We start from the raw sequence: 18,170 nt of genomic DNA on the forward strand, positions 1-18,170 counted from the left end.
ACTCCACACAGTTTTTTCAAAGATTTAAAGGGCAGGAGTTTCAAATGCCCTGATAGCTTAACAGTTGCTTCTGACGCTCAACCATTCTGACAGTTTTTCTTGACAGTTCAATTAATTTGTATCTTTATGCACATTTATGTCCACTTTTAACAACCCGAAAGGGCACCTTACCTTTCCCAAAGGGCAATTGACCTTCCCAAAGGTGTCCCGAAACCATGTCCAAAAGGTTTTCCCACCTCTCCAAAGGATCCCACGAAGTTTAGACCTGCTCCAATAAGGTCCAGTCTACACATGCTGTGTTTCCTACTCATGACTAACAAAAATCAGACATGACTGTAGATACCTGCTGTTTCATATTGGCAACAGCCTCCACGAAATGAACATGCACAAATCATTACCCGGCCTCATTCCTGCCCCTCCAAAAATGATTGATGCCATGTTCAGACATGGGACTTCCATATTTTGGCTTCATCCACCATTTTCACAATGATGGAAACAGGCCTCTGTGGCTATTATATCCGAACTTAACATCTCTATTTGGTTACCCTTCAATCATCTCTTTCCAAGGGAAAAGAGAACCAGGCTCTGCATTCTTTCCTGATACATATAACCTTGCATTTCTGGTGTCATCCTTGCAAATCTATTTTGGACTCTCTCCAGCGAATCTATCCCTTTTATCATGTGACACCCTAGACTGTATCTGGTATTTCAAGGTGCGGCTGATTCAACTTATGTGCTACCTTGTCTTGCAACAAAAAGGGGAGTGTGTCAGTGAGTGGCATGTTTGGGTGAGGTGGAAAGCTGTGTAATATGGGTTTGAGGCTTGCAGGATGCTAACTGCGTGAAGGTAAGGGGAAGAATACGAATGTTGTGTCTGAGTCCTGATAAAGATTGCTGGTAGATCGGTGAGCGATGTGGGTGCAGTGAATTGAGGCGTGCTAGTGATGCAGTTGGTGATCTTCTTCTTCCCATGTTCTCTGCCCAAAGGCAGGTCCTCGATATCTGTTTGCCAGGGTGAAGTGTTGAGATCCATTTAGCATGGGCAGAGTTGACCTCAGCCAGAACAGGAATAGAACCCTGTGCGTTAATCTGATCCAAATGCTACCTTTCTGGCCAATTGAGCTAAGCCACCTCCCCCTTGGCGATCTTATTCAAACATACAAGATACTGAGAGAGCTTGACAGGGTATGTGCTGAAAGAATATTTCTCCATGTGAGGGACTATAGAAGTTGTAAAAAACAGTTTCCAACTATGCATTTCCCATTTAAGACAGAGATGAGGAGAGATTCCTTCTCTCAGAAGGTCATATTGTTTGGAATTTTCTTCCACAGACAACAGTGGAGGGTGGATCATTGAATATATTCAAGGTTGAGTTAGACAGATTTTTGACATACAAGAGAGTCAAGATTATAGAGTGCAGATATGAGAGTGAAGGTAAAGCCACAATCAGATCTTATTGAATGGCGAGGCAGACTTGATGGGTCTGCTCTTAAACTGCTCTTATTTCTTTAGATCTCATTATGTTAAGGTGGTAAAGGTGCATTCTTTCACCTTATGTGAGGTCATGGCGGTTGACCCTGGTTTTGAACTCTGCAGCAATCCACCCCCACTAAGGCCTCTGGAGCAATGTCTAAAACATTTCAGAATGCTCTCCCCCCCGGTTTGAGCCATAATTCAATTGTTGTGTTTTTATAATGCTATTAAGGCATCAATCACTAATAAGGAATTGGATAGATACATTATAGGTTCATTTATTAAAATTAGGCACATGAGAAGAGATATACATTGGTATAAAGCTTGAAGACACCAGCAGCATAGATGTGTGTGTGTGCACTGCTGAAGGCGAAATTGAAACTAAAACTAGATTGCGTAACACACTTCCTTTCAAGTGATGTCATGGTGCAATCTCTTAAAGGCATATTGCAGCACCAAGTCAGATTTGCTTCCTGCACAACTATCGGCCCCTGCTCCACCCATAATTCCAAATTAAACAGCTGCAACAACATTTTTCACTATAGGGCTTAACAATAGAAAAATGTCTGAGTCCTCTCTACACAAATGTAAGAAAAATATAAATGCCAAACCAAGAAAGGTGATATGAGGAGGGGTGAGCAAAACTTTAATCACTAAACACTTTCGTGAATTAAATATAGTTTTATGCAGTAGGTTCATACCCATGAGAAGCAGGACAACAAATGCCTTAACAACAACAATTTAGAATGTATTTATAAAGCGGCATAGCCACATTGTCAGAGTGTTACAAACTACATTATGGATGGAATTTTACTGGTTCTCCCCACCTATTGATAGGTGGAGTGAGCCAGTAATATCGTGCGCGAGAGCTGAGAAATCAGGATGACGCCCGATTTCTGGCGAGTTTATTTCGATTACATATTTCTATTTCTATGTTAATTTATTGAATGTGTTGAAATGTAAATTTACATTCTTTAGTGAGCCCGGTGCTGAATCGTCCGGGCTCACTTGCCTTTTTGGTCTCGCCAGGAGTGGTTCTCTCTGGCGAGGAAAACACCTGCTCACCATGAACAGGGAACAGTTGTGTTGGCCTCGCTGGTAGAACCAGAGGCCATTGTGCCCCCCCTCCCCCCCCCCCCGGGGAGGGCGAGGGCAAGGAGGGTGGTGCCCCTTGGCATTGCCAGCCTATCACCTCAGTAATGCCCACCAGGATTATGGGATGGGATCTGAAAGGGTGGAACTAATCAGGTGACGACTATGGGGTGGAGCTTATCGGGGTGGGGCCTATGAGGGCAGGGTCTGAAGAAGCAGCCCAATCAGGGAGGGGGGGCCTGCTGCTACTCTGCCTGCGCTCAGATCAGGGTGGGGGGGGGGCCACTGCACACTCTACCTGCGATCGGGTCGGGGGGAAAGGGGGCCCATCTCGGGCCACGTGCCCCCGCAATTGTGTGGGGGGGGGGGTTGCTCTTTGAGGCTGCCTGCAGTAGCAGGGGCCTGACAGCTCTTTGTCTGTCAGGTCCCTGCTACTGTTAATGAACATGGACAGCATCAGAGGTCTGCATATGCACAATACTTCCCTCTACAGGTTGGCTGGTGAATTATGTCTCCCAGACCGATTGCGGTCCCCCCTCCCTCCCCCACCGCTCTGCAGGTGATTGGTAATGGAAGGGAGAAGGGGCCCTCTTCATCGCGATCATTGGGGTGGGGGGCACAATCGGTCTGGGGGCGGTGGGGGCTGCATTTTGGGTGGGGGAAAGGGGCAGTTTGTTCAGGCTGCCTGCAGTAGCAAAGGCCTGACAGTTCTCTCTCTATCTCTCAGACCTCTGCTGCTGCAATTGCGCATGTGCAGAATCAAAGGTCTGCACATGCACAAGAGCTCCCTCTGCAGGCTGGCTGGAGACTTAAGCCCAGCCCACTGCGAAAATTCTCCCTTTTTCATGCTCGCTGGATACTTAGGGCAGAATTTTACAAGATTTTTTCTAAGTGTCGGGCTGGCATGAAACTGAGAGAGTTCCAGATCTGTTTTTTGGGTGAGTCTTCAGACCCAATCTTATGCACTGCCTGTCTCTGAAATTTTGGACGAGTCTGTTTCTGGCCAGAGAGGCTGTGGGCAGGACATAATTCGCCAGCCAACCTGTAGAGGGAAGTATTGTGCATATGCAGACCTCTGATGCTGTCCATGCTCATTAACAGTAGCAGGGACCTGACAGACAAAGAGCTGTCAGGCCCCTGCTACTGCAAGCAGCCTCAAAGAGCAACCCCCCCCACAATTGCGGGGGCACGTGGCCCGAGATGCAGCCACCACCTCCCAGACCGATTGCGGTCCCCCCTCCCTCCCCCCCCCCCCCACCGATCACAGTCTCGCCCTCCTCCCCACAGATCACGGGCCCCCTCCGTCCATCACTGATCGCGGCCCCTCCCTCCCTCACCGATCGTGGATCCCTCCCTCCCTCACCGATTGCGTGCAGATTGTCAGTGGGCCCTTCCCCCATAGGCCCCATCCCCATTGGCCCTGCCCATCCACAGGCCCCCACCCCTAGCACCGCCCCTCACAGGCCCCACCCCCAACACTGCCCAGTGGGTATTTCCCAGGTGCCAGTGGCATTCTATTTTTGTTGTACATTATATGTTAGGCTGTTCGAAGAACAATGACCATCAGTCCATCAGTCTGACTGGATTGGAGAGTTCTAGAGGTCACATTACAATGTCCAATGCACCCATAGGCAATCCATACTTTGAACCCTCCATTTGACACACTTTCTCTCTATCTGCCTCGGATTCAGAAGGCTGTGGGTTCAAGTCCCATGCCTGAGGCAGAAGCACAGAATCTCGGCTCATACTCTAGCGCAGCACTGAGGGGGTGCTGCAGTGTGGGAAGCGCTATCTTTTAGAGGAGGTATCAAGCTGAGTCTACCCTCTCAGATGGAAGCACAAGATTCCATGCCTCTATTTTGAAGAACTGGAAATGAATATTTAAGAAACATCGTGAAATAAATGATTTGTCTATTGTCAGAGCTTGCTCTGTGTGTAAGTCGGCTGGTGTGTTTCCCACATTACACAGCAGAGGCACTTTATTTATTGTTTTCTTCAATTCTCTGAATGATTTTAGGCCCTTGATATCATTCAGTGAATCGCAGCAGAGCGCTGTGATTTGTTTTAGAGTAAGGAGGCAGGCTAGCTTAGCTGGAAGAGGAATTGAACTCTCCACTGTTGGTGTTAATGTGAACTACATTCTAACTGTCTCACCAAGTGAGCTAACCAGCTCTGCAATTACCAGTAACACACTTTAAAGTTGTCTGGGTTGTGAAAAGACGATACAAATGTTTGTTGGTTCTTTGCTTCTCTGGAGTGAATGATACAATCACTGTGATGAAGCGGTTTTGGTATGTACTTACTGACAGGATCATTATTGTGTAAATCACTAAAACATTCCTTCCCAAGGAGATGATGTGCAAGAAGAGCAGAAGCATTCAGGAGAAGTACAAAGCTCGCAGGGAGCAGCTTGATAATGAAAAGTTCATAGCCTTCCAACAGCTAACCAGAGAGCAGAGTCGTGGAGCAACGCTGATTCATGACAGAATCCTCACGCTCCAGAACCAAGTGAAAGAGTGTAAGAAATCTTTGACTGATCTGAATCACATTGCAAAGAATGAAGATATCCTGTTCATACAGGTAAGCGGCTGTTTGTCCATGTTATAAACTGCTTCCCAATTACTGAGCTGCTTCTATAGACAGCAGACAGTTTACAGCAGCAATGACGGTTTTTAATTTTGCCTCCACGACAGTTAACAGAATTCAGAAATAGTTCACTGGCTGTGTCATGCTATGGGATATATTGAGCACATTACATTTTATGAATGGGAGTGCTTCGTTCTTTCTTCTTATAGCCAGTAAATAATGAAGCTTCATATATTTCAGAATTGGCCCTAAGAATGCTGCACAAGGAATTGGGTTATTACAGATGATTGGATATATTTTGTAACTGGGGTTAGTGAACATAAGGCAGTACATCTCATTAGTAATACTTATATTTTCACTTGTATTGTACAGGACAAGGGGCAAATTTTTAACTTGAGCATGAAGGTGTTGGAGTGGCCTTGCCGTCTTTCCATTCTGATGCCAGGAACCTTCATTTGACGGTATGGGGGCAAAGCTCTGGGCACTCCACTATGCTTCACCTGAGGTTGGAGGGCAGGAAATCTGCTGTCTCCTATTCACAGCCAGTCATTCAGAGGGTTGGGCAGGGAATGGATAGGTTCACGTTGCCCCTAAGCAGTGTAATTAGTGATGATTACAGACTAAGAGCTGTAAAATTGGATTAGGATGGATAGGTCTTTTGTGGCTCAGACAAACACAATGGCATTTCTTTTCTGCCTTAAATTTATTATGGGTAGAATTTAATACCTTCTTTGTGGCAGCTTTGGTGATAGGGGGCATTTAATTGGGTGGAAGAGTAATATGTGGGACTATGGACGGTCTTTCCTCCTCCACCCCGGTTAAGTCCATGGCGGAAGGACCTGTGGATATTCTTCCTCCCCCATCACAAATTGAGGCCCTCAAGTGCCCACTTTAGAGCCTTATCCCACCGTTGCTGTTATTAACCCAGCTGCAGGCTCGCCAATGTGGGGAGCAGACAAACAAACAAACAGGGCTGGTTTATCAGCTCCAGTGGTGTAAGACATTCCCTTGTCAACAGCACTCAGTGCTTGAGTGAGGAACCCTCACTTAAGTACTGAGTGCAATTGACAAGGGAAGGGAGACCCCACTGAAAGCCACTCCTTGCCCTTGCTGCCAAACCCCATCCCTTCAATGCAACTCCTGTGATCACCCCCTCCCACCATCACTCACCTGTAGCCTAGGATCCAGCTGTGCTTCTCAGAGCTTGCTGGGTGTTGTCTTGGCAGCAACATCACCATCCCAGTGTTGCTGCCATTCAATAGAGCTGCTGTCTGATTGGCAGGCAGCTCTCAACAGATGGGATTTATACACTGGGGGTCCTTGATCCTCAGAAAGGCTTGGCACTATCTAGTTAAGTGCCTGTGTAGCACATAATTTGGTGAGCCTTCCTTAAAAGAGATGACATGGGGTTCTCGCTGGCTCTCCAGCTAGCAGTCAAAACCCATGTCGCCTCCATTAATCACCATACTATGTTTCTAAGATCAATGGGCTGGTAATACTTTTAGGGAACGAGGAAATGACAATAATTTTTGAGCCTGTTCCAGAGTGGCCTCTGGGTGCCCTTTAAGGATTGCTTGTTAGGTCGCCAACTGCCTAGATTGCATTGGTCAAATGTGCTTGCTGCATGCTCTGCCCATTCTTACTTGAAAATTGCAGGAAGGAGTCGTACACTCAGACATAGGACACAGTTCACACATTTAAGTAGCGAGCTATTGGAAACAGGAGTGTATGTTGCTCACCACACTTACAGGCCTCGGGCCTCCATCACGTGCCCAAGGATTGCTACTCAAAATTTTTAACAATCAAATGTTTTTAAAAAACTTACAAATTAAAATTTGTTGTTCAGTTAACTAAAAATTCTATTAACTTTGTTGTGCAGGAACTGTCCTTTCTAATTTTTCTTCTATTATTTGACAAAATCTCAATCTAGTGCTCATTTCACATATTCCATCTGACTCCAGTTTCCTTTGTCTCTTTCATTGCAGGAATTTCACTCAGTTGCACCCAGGTAAGTGAAAATCAGTGGCACGTCATCCAGTGTGTGAAAACTTGTCAAACGATGGACAAATAAGCTTAGTCTTTCTGCCAAAGCCCTGCTTATTTTCCTGTAGAATGGCATAGGTGGGAGATACATAATTGGGTCTGGATTGAATAAAGCCTGCTTGAGCTGGCATGACTGTGAAAGGGCCAGAATTGGCTGGGCCTATCCACTTTCAATTCTCAATGTCAGGAAAACTATCTGCAATTTAGTGGGGTGGGTCGGGGTGGCAGGAAAGGCCTGACATGGGAATCCCATCCACCGGTGGCGGTGAGATGTCAGTTAGACTCATTAATGAACCACCTAAATCCACTTATTCCTGAGCCATAGAGTCATAGAGGTCTTCAGTACAGAAAAGGCCCTTCAGCCCATTGCGTCTGCACCAGTCAGAAACAAACCACTAATTATTCTAATCCCATTTTCCTGCACATGGCCCATAGCCTTTCGCAAGTGCACATCTAAATACTTATAAAAGGGTCTTTGCCTTCACCACCCTTTCAGGCAGTGAGATTCAGATTCCCATCACCTTTTGGGTGAAAAGGTTGCATCTGATCCCCCTTTGCCATTGACCTCCTCCCAGTGACCCTCATCCCACCCTTGTGACTCACCCATCTCAGGGATCCAGCGATAATCCTTGATGAAAACCTCAGAGCATCACCAGCAGCAGCCACCGTTCTGGGTGGTGTTGCTAACAATGGTGAGATGCCAGCCTCTGGATTTCCACCTTAATGGGCACTTAATCCAACATGTGGCCCAACATGGCCTAAGTAAGTGTTTGGTTACAAAGTATTGTGGTGGACTTTATCCAACTAACCACAGGAGACCCATTATTCATCATTCAAGCATGGGGGAACTACCCCAGAGAAACATCTGGAGTAGTACCCTCCTCTAATATACCTGTTAGTTCCAACACAGCAATCACAGGGAGAGCATTCTATAAAACTCTCTCCACCAAGTCATAGTACAGACTGCTTATACAGTTAGTCAGTACACAGAACATTGTTTAAAATTCCAATCTTGTATTATTAAAACTTCTAACAAGTAAACAAACTTGCTGGTGTGTTGTGCTGATATAAGGACCTTGAGATAGAGCATTTGACAAGCATTGGTTGTGAAGTTGAACTTGTAAAGATGTAAAGAATGTAAAAATGCTAGAGGGAAAAAACATTGCGTGGTCCCTTTAAAAGCTGGTGTTGTTTCAATGCTTGGAGGTTTAAAATGCAAAGTATATACTGAAACCAAGCTGAAACATTTGTATTAAATGCCAGGCAACAGGGTTGCCTTGGTAACAGGCTTCAGGCATTTGAATGTTTTTAAATTTTGCCCAATCAATTTAAAGCAGGCACTCAGCTACCAAGAACCTATAAGATTTGAATTTGATGATGCTGACAACAGCAGACCAATCCTATTGTAAGAAAAGTGATAGGTCATCACAGGTATAAAAGTAAAAAAGGGAAAAACAGTAGATAGTAATTGCCACCTCTCATGTCTCGCGAGGGAAAGAGTAGCTCTCCACCCTGCCAGGTTTATATATTCTTAAGAGAACACACTATCTAACCAGCGCAAGGTACGAAAATCAAAAAGAACTTACAGACAGAGAAATCAACCGAGAAACTCCAGAAGGTTCCGAAAGACACTAAACCTGTTTGTATATTTTTTTCAGAGTGACTAAATTCTACCATTACTTTTTTTGGTTAATGAATGGATATTGTACTTATTTAAACAGCATTCCAGTAGAATCTTATTTTATTCGATATGTTACTTGTTTAGTTAAAGTTCTCCATTAGTTAAATAAATTGTTTTGTGTTCATTTTAAAGTGAGTGTGAGATATTTCTGTTAGTTAACCATTAAACATTACTGAAGGACAGTTTATCTTCCCACACATTATTAACAGATTACGAGGTGAGGTATTCCTCTTTGGGGGATTTGGCGTCACATCTCAAAAGGGGGACAACTTCAGCATCGTAACACATGTTCTCTTTACTCTAATGCAGGAGTGTTAGATCTATTACCGCTTTTACTAAATCTATTCCTTCACCTTTACACAGGTAATAGCATTGGGATTCTCAGAGAAAGGAAACAAGGGGTTTCCACTGATTCACCAACGAATTTGGGGGGGCTGGTGACCCTGTTACTGAAACTACATTTCACCGATAGGCAGGCTTTTTGTAATGAAAGGCAATTGGGAGATATAAATCCTGCAACATATTGTCAACTATTCATGTTAACTGGATGCAAGATCCACTTTGTAGCTTCATGCACTATTGTCCAAAGATTCAGTGAAGGATTTTCCTGCTGAAGTTGTGCCTCTCCAAAACACCGCAGTGCAAAGGGTCCTGGAGGGGAGCTGCATAGAATAAAGAAAGGAATTCCCATTTTAATGAAGGCTCGGAAACTATTGACTCAAAAATAGGCCTCAGCAAAACAAAACCCCACAATTCAGAGGGACACCTTGGTGGGGATTGTGAAGATCAATTTTCGGGCTAGCGGCTCTGCCAAAGTCAGATGTGCAAGTCTTTGGTGGCCATAAATCTCACTTTGTAGGATATGCGCAATAATTTAACAGGGTCTGGTAAGTCCAAGCCATCTCCTTGTTTCCAAAATTCCCCTGGAATGCTGCACTGGCTCAGTTCCAGCAACAGACGCTTGTTTTATCTCATTTCTGTATTGGTATGTGCTGTCCTCCATCTCTAAAGTACATTCTAGTCATCTCTGTATTCACTAAGGCACGACTAATTTACACACACAAGCCTGTGTAAATCAATTTGAAAAGCCACCATACCGTATCTCTTCAAATAGGTCCACTGAAATGGGCAATTCCATAGTTTATTTCACGTTGCCTGAGATCTTGTGGAACCAGACTTGAATGTTAACTCATATCTTAGCTAAGTTTTCTGTGATCTCTCCCACCCATATTGTTTCTCTAGAACGAACAAAGTGGCTTAAATATTGAATAAATCAACCATTAAAGAGATGGTAAAGTATCCAATGGAGCAGGATAGCGAACTGCGGGACTGAGGAGAGATGATCAAACTCTGTAAGTACACCATAAAACAGGGAAACTGGAGATATAATGGGCCCCATTTTACCATTTTGATTCTAAGTGCTGGGCAGACTTGAAACTGGCAGTGTTTCAGATCTGACTTTTAGACCCGTTTTGAGGCACCCCCATATTCATTCTGCCTGCAAAAATATCAGCAGTTCCGAATTGCGTTGCAGAAGCCTGTTACGGGGCTTACTGCTCCCGAAACCCTGCAGCTCCAATTGGTGCCTCCAACATGCTGCCATTGCATGTGCAGAAAATAAATGATAGAATGCTGCTCCCCTGTCATATCTCTCCTGGGCCGCATAATGCCTCCCCTTGGCCCCCACAGACATTGCTCCACCCTCGCAACATTACTGACCCCCTTATCCCCCCATCCCCGCCACCCAGACTGATCATAGGCTCCTCCCTCCTTCTCCCCCACTGATCTCAGGCAGAGTGGCAGCGTATCTCCCTTCCCCCTCCCCCCACTGATCTCAGGCAGAGTGGCAGCGGACCCACCTCCCCCCACTGATCTGAAGCAGAGAGCCTTCGGATACTAGGCACCTAACTCCTCACTAACTTGTGCGCCCAAATTGGACTTCTATGGAGCATGTCTGTTTCGCGCCGATTCTGGATGGGCGAACGCAGTGGTAAAGGGGAACATGCCGGTAAAGTTGGGCGTGCAGCCCATTAAGTCAATTTAAATGCATGCAAATGTCGTTGTGCCCATTTCGGGCGCGGTCCTGATCGTAGCCATTTTCGGGCCTTGGTAAGGGGGGAACTGGTGCAGAGACGGGCACGGATCGCGCTACATGCCTCATGTCCGACTTAACCAAGTTTTCACACCCAAAATCGGGCGCAACGCGGTAAAATCAGGTCCAATATGTTGTGAGGATCCAGTTACTGAAACATGGCTACTGAAAAATCAGGATTGGGAATTAAATGTTGTAAGGTACAATGTGTTTAGAACTTTATAAAGTGGAGGGGAAACTCAGACCTCCATCATGTAGCATGCAGATCTCCACTTTGTTGTGTTAACCCAACATTATTACAATTATGCAGTTCTCCTTGAGGCTTTTCCCTGCCTGTTGATGCTCAAGAATAAGTTCAAGACTTCTTCCTAACCCAGTTTTTAAGGAAGCTCAGCAGGGGGGTATTTGCTACGAGATCTAGTAATGGGTGTTGAACCAGAGCAGATGAGAGAGTAAAAGGAGGGAACATTTGGGAAGTAGTAATCATAATATAATGTTGTTTAGGATAATAATTAAGAAGGATATTAAGCATGGCAAAGACCAAGGTAACAGATCTGGTAGGAATTGATTGCGAGAGCTTTAGAATAGAATTTAAAATAATTTTGAACTTAGCAGCAATGTTGGCAAACAATGATATAGAACAACAATGGGAAATATAGTCCAAGAAAAATATATCTTGCTGATGAGCAAGAAGAAACAGAACACTGGTGAAACATTATGGAAGAATAAAGACGTAAGGGAAATTTTGAGAGGAAGGGAAGGGCACTCACTAAGTATATGGACAACAAAGCATATGACAAGGGAGAAAAAAAAGAAATTAGAAGCAAAGTCAAAAAATTAGTCAGAAAAATGAAATTAATTATCAAAGGAACATAAAACAAAATAGTAAAATATTCTACAGACCATAAATAAAAAGGAAGGTCAGGATGGGAATCAAGTCATCAAGGAATGGGCAGGATAAAATCACAGACAGCAACAACAAAATGGCAGAAATATTAAATTATTATTTTGCTTTTGTATAAATCAGGTGGCCATGATGTCAAAAGATTAGCATAGAGAGAATATAAGTGCTTCTAAAGTAAAAAGAAGATAAATATTAAATAAATCAAACAGAAAGAGAATAAAAACCTTGCTCAAAATAGATTGTATGTGTGCATTGTGGAAGACTCTGGAGGAGATATCAGAGGCACTATTACACATATTTAATGAAGTTAAGTGCCAGAAGACTGGGAGATAGCTGACATTATACCTATATTTAAGAAAGGATATAGAACATGCTCATGGAATTATAGATCTGTCAGCGTAACATTGATAATAGGAAAAATAATGGAATACCACATGAGCGAATGTAGAAATAATGTAGACAACAAAATAAAATAATACTTTAAATTTTGGTGAAACAATCTAATTGAATTTGAAGAGGTAACAGGGACAGTAGACAGGGGTAACATAGTAATTTTCTAGATTTCCAAAAGGACTTCAATAAGCTGCCATTTAATCTAGTAATGAATAAGATCAAATTATATGGAGTCAAGTAGCCAGATAGCTAACTTCAAGCAAAGAATAGAGTTTACAAATAGTTATTCAGAATGCCAGAAGGTGGGAAAATTTACATTAACGATTTCAACTTTGGAATAAAAAATTCTACATTTGCAAATGACATTAAGGTAGGGTAGATAGTCAACATTGAGGAGGGCTGCAACAAATTGCGAGAAGACATTTATAAACTTGCAAAATGGCCATATAATTTGGCAGATTAATTTCAACGCGGAAGCAGATAACATCTCCCTGTTAAAATAAGAATCTAAATGGGCTAGAGGAACAAAGTCATCTGGTAGTACAGATCACAAATCACTCAAAAATAAATATGCAACCATAAAAAAGTAAACCATGCATTTAGGGATTACAGGATAGAGTTGGAAAGTAGAGAAATTATACGAAACTTGTATAAAAACTTGATTAGACTACACTTGGAGCACCATGTACGGTATTGGGCACCATATTATAAGAAGAGGCACTGGAGAGAGTGCAAGAAGGTTTTACAAGGATGACACCAGAAATGCTAGATTATGCAAAGGATGATCTGACCTCAGGCTCTTTTCTCTTGCAGAATTACCTAGAAGTTTTAACTTATGAGAAGTTTCGATAGAGTAGCCAAAGAGAGTTCCACTCATGGGAACGTTTAATTCTTAGTGTCACAAGTAGGCTTACATTAACACTGCAATGAAGTTACTGTGAAAACCCCCTAATCGCCACACTCCGGCGCCTGTTCGGGTACACTGAGGGAGAATTTAGCATGGCCAATGCACCTAACCAGCACGTCTTTCGGACTGTGGGAGGAAACTGGAGTACCTGGAGGAAACCTACGCAGACACAAGGAGAATGTGCAGACTCCGCACAGATGGTGACTCAGGGATCAAACCTAGGTCCTGGCGCTGTAAGGAGGCAGTGCTAACCACTGTGCCACTGTGCCATCCCAGAAAGAGCAAAATTAGAGGTCATCAATATAAAATAATGACTAAGCAATCAAATAAAGAATTCAGAAGAAACTCTTTCGCCCAGACTCTGATAAGAACATAAGAACTAGGAGCAGGAGTAGGCCATCTGGCCCATCAAACCTGCTCCGCCATTCAATAAGATCATGGCTGATCTTTTCGTGGACTCAGCTCCACTTACCTGCCCGCTCACCACAACCCTTAATTCCTTTACTGTTCAAAAATTTATCTATCCTTGCCTTAAAAACATTCAATGAGGTAGCCTCAACTTCTTCACTGGGCAGGGAATTCCACAGATTCACAACCCTTTGTGTGAAGAAGTTCCTCCTCAACTCAGTCCTAAATCTGCTCCCCCTTATTTTGAGGCCATGCCCCCTAGTTCTAGTTTCACCCGCTGTGGAAACAACTTCCCTGCTTCTATCTTATCTATTCCCTTCATAATCTTATATGTTTCTATAAGATCTCCCCTCATTCTTCTGAATTCCAATGAGTATAGCCCCAGTCTACTCAGTCTCTTCTCATAAGCCAACCCTCTCAACTGATGAGAAGGTGGAACTTGCTATCACAGGGAATGGGTAAGGTGAACAGTAAAGATACACTGAAGTGGAAGCTAGATAAGAATATGAGGGAAAAAGGTATAGAAAGTTATGCAGACAGAGTTAGATGAGGAGGATGGGAACATAGAACATAGAACATAGAAAGCCACAGCACAAACAGGCCCTTCGGCCCACAAGTTGCGCCGATCACATCCCCACCTCTAGGCCTATCTATAGCCCTCAATCCCATTAAATCCCATGTACTCATCCAGAAGTCTCTTAAAAGACCCCAACGAGTTTGCCTCCACCACCACCGACGTCAGCCGATTCCACTCACCCACCACCCTCTGAGTGAAAAACTTACCCCTGACATCCCCCCTGTACCTACCCCCCAGCACCTTAAACCTGTGTCCTCTCGTAGCAACCATTTCAGCCCTTGGAAATAGCCTCTGAGAGTCCACCCTATCCAGACCCCTCAACATCTTGTAAACCTCTATCAGGTCACCTCTCATCCTTCGTCTCTCCAGGGAGAAGAGACCAAGCTCCCTCAACCTATCCTCATAAGGCATGCCCCCCAATCCAGGCAACATCCTTGTAAATCTCCTCTGCACCCTTTCAATGGCTTCAACATCTTTCCTGTAATGAGGTGACCAGAACTGCGCGCAGTACTCCAGGACTGGGGGAACATAAATGCTGGAATGGACCAGCTGGTTGAATGGCCTGTATAGTTTATGTTAATCAATGATGTGAAATGGATTTAGGTGATCACCACACTGAGCAGTGTCTTCTCTGTCCACATGCACAACCCAGAATTCCCTGTCGCTTGTCACTTGAATTCTCTGCCCCACTACAGTGCTAATGTTCCTGTCTTTGGACTTGCATGCTCAATGGAAGTCTTTCAGCACTGCACATATAGATTTTAAACATGGCAGCTGGGCACACTTATGTGAAAACACTTAGAAATAGACTGAAGCAACATGGAAGAGGGGCTAACACTTAAAATTCTCAGTCACTCTGCCAGGAGCAAGGACAGTGTATTATTTTAATTTCTCCCATTGTATTTAAAACCTCCAGTCTCTCTACCAGGTGTGAGTAACTATGATATGTTTTGATTTCTCCTTTAATTCATAGATGGACTGACACTGGATCCAGATAAAGCTCATCCCTCCTTCATTCTTTTGAACAGTAATGGCACTGTGTTGGGATCGTCAGATACCCAGCCATACCAAGAGAGTCCACACAGATTTAATGGCAAACAGCAGGTCATCTGCTCTACAGAAGCGAGCTACGGTCGCTGTTATTGGGAGGTGAAGACCAGTAAGGAAGTGGGATGGAAAGTCGGAGTCTGCTACAGAAGTATCAATCGAAAAGGACGGGGAAATGAATGTTCACTAGGACAGAACGAAAAATCCTGGTGTGTCCAGTCATGTTTGGCCTTGCATAATCATTTTAAAAAGAAGCTACCCAATTTTAGGGAGTACCCTGCTATAGTGGGAGTGTTTGTGGATTTTGATTGTGGAATAATCTCCTTTATGTTGTTAGATGACACACTAACCCACTTGCACATTTTTAAGCAAAGATTCACTGAGCCTCTGTATCCAGCACTGGAGATAACTAATAATGTAATTATGACCATGTTGACAATGGAAGAATATCACTATGTTTGCAGCCCAATATTTTCACCTCAGGGTACATTCCAGTAGGCATGTTCACCCGCTGTGGAAACAACTTCCCTGCTTCTATCTTATCTATTCCCTTCATAATCTTATATGTTTCTATAAGATCTCCCCTCATTCTTCTGAATTCCAATGAGTATAACCCCAGTCTACTCAGTCTCTTCTCATAAGCCAACCCTCTCAACTGATGAGAAGGTGGAACTTGCTATCACAGGGAATGGGTAAGGTGAACAGTAAAGATACACTGAAGTGGAAGCTAGATAAGAATATGAGGGAAAAAGGTATAGAAAGTTATGCAGACGGTAGGCATGTTGTCCCATGTTTTATTGTGTAGTCCCAGAAACCCAAGCTAAAACTTTCATCAAGGTTTCCTCTCCCAATTTGTTCCTATCACACCAATGTGGAATGCTGACCTTAATGTTAATTTAATCTAAAATTTTCAAACAATAATTGATCCTGATAATTCCAAGCAAAGTTCTGCTGTAAATGTGCATTTAACATTTCACTAAGTGGATATTCCTTTTCTATTCTGATTTATTCGCTGGTTCCTGAAATTAAGGCAGTGTTTATTTTTGGTTCCCAAGGCTAATTTGCAGGAGTAGAAGAGGTTCAGTGGAAATAAGACACCTGGCCAGCAGTCAAACACCTTGTTAAGTGCTCTTGCCTGGAAAAGCCCAGTTCTCCTGTCTGCACAGCAGACCAGCTGAAGCAGTTCATGACAGTTTTTTCTTATATTCGATCATAGGCTGTGGGTGTCGCTGGCCAGCACTCCCAATTGCCCTTGAGAAGGTGGTGATGAGCCGTCTTCTTGGACCACTTCAGATACACTCCCAGTGCTTTTAGGGAGGGTGCTCTAGGATTTTGACCCAACTACAGTGGAGGAATAGTGATACATTTCCAAGTCAGGAAGGTTTGTGGCTTGGAGGAGAAACTCCAGGTGGTGGTGTTTCTAAATGTCTTTGTCCTTTTAGATGATAGAGGTCATGGGTTTGGAAGTTGCTATCTAAGGAGTCTTGATGAGTTGCTGCAGTGCTTCTTGTAGATGGTACACACTGCTGCTACGGTGTGTGGGTATGACCAGAATGGATGTTTAAGGTGGTGTATGGGGTGCCAATCAAGTGGGCTGCCTTGTCCTGGGTGATGTTGAGCTTCTTGAGTGTTTTTGGAGCAGCAGTCATCCAGAAAAGTGGAGAGTATTCCATCACACTCCTGACTTGCACCTTGTAGATGGTGGACAGGCTTTGGGGAGTCAAGAGGTGAGTTGCTTATCGCAGAATTCCTAGCTTCTGACCTGCTCTTGTAGCCACAGTATTTATGTGGCTGGTCCAGTTCAAAGGTAACCCCCAGGATGTTGATAATGGAATATTCATTGATAGTAATGCCATTGAATGTGAAGGAAAGATGGTTAGATTCTCTCTTGTTGAAGATAGTCATTACCTGGCACTTGGGTGGCACAAATGTTACTTGCCACTTATGAGTCCAAGTTGGAATATTGTCCAGCTCTTGCTACATATGGAGAACTGTAGATTGTTTGAAAGGTTACTGGAACATGGAATGAAGCCCAATTGCTTGTCATTTGCTAAAGCCAGATGGGACCAGGTATTCATGCTCCTGAATGAAATGGGTCACATCTGAAGCTCTAATTGGGTCACTTGGGATAATTTTGACTGTACTGCATAATCTTAACAATATTGCAAGATGGCCCATGATACTTCCCTCAATTTTCAGTTCCATTGAAATTGGTGGAAATCAAGAAAGATGTATCACAGGTAGCTGATCGAGTGTCTAGTTTTACACTGTTAGCCAAGGTCAAAATGTATCATAGAAACATAGAAATTTACAGCACAGCAGGAGCCATTCAGCCCCAGTGTCTGCATTGGCCAATAAAGAGCCAGGCAGCTTAATCCCACTTTGTAGTTCTTGGCCTATAGCCTTGTAGGTTATAGCACTTCAAATGTATATCCAAAAATGTATTAATGTTATAAGGGTTTCTGTCTCTACCACCCTTTAAGGCAGCAAGTTCCAGGTCCCCACCATTCTCTGGATGAAAATACTTTCCTCAAATTCTTCCTCCTATTTCTTTCCTTAGGTCTAAGCCCCCTCGTTATGTGCCCCTCAAACAAGGGGAAGAGCTGTTTCTAATCCACTCTACCTAGACCCCACATAATATTATATACTTCAATTAGGTCTCTCAGCCTCCTCCGCTCCAGCTAAAACAACCCTAGACGATACAATCCTTCTTCATAAACTAAAATTCTCCAATCCAGGCAACATCCTTATCAATCTCCACTATACCACCTCTGGTGTAATCACATGTTTCCTACAGTATGGTGATGAGAACTGCATGCAATACTCCATCTGCGGCCTAATTAGTTTTTTATACAGTTCAAGCATAACCTGCTCCTATGTTATTTACGTTGACTAGTAAAAGCAAGTATCTTATGCCTTCTTGGTCTCTTTATCCATCTGTCCAACCATCATCAAGGATCTGTGGAT

General features: G+C 43.7%; 1 pseudogene; it reads left to right on the plus strand.

Annotated features, from left to right (window-relative positions):
* LOC144491840 (uncharacterized) overlaps positions 1-18,170 on the plus strand; it is a 44,817-nt pseudogene that overhangs the window by 7,749 nt on the left and 18,898 nt on the right.

Source organism: Mustelus asterias, chromosome 3 (assembly GCF_964213995.1).
Source record: "Mustelus asterias chromosome 3, sMusAst1.hap1.1, whole genome shotgun sequence".
Lineage (NCBI taxonomy): Eukaryota > Metazoa > Chordata > Chondrichthyes > Carcharhiniformes > Triakidae > Mustelus > Mustelus asterias.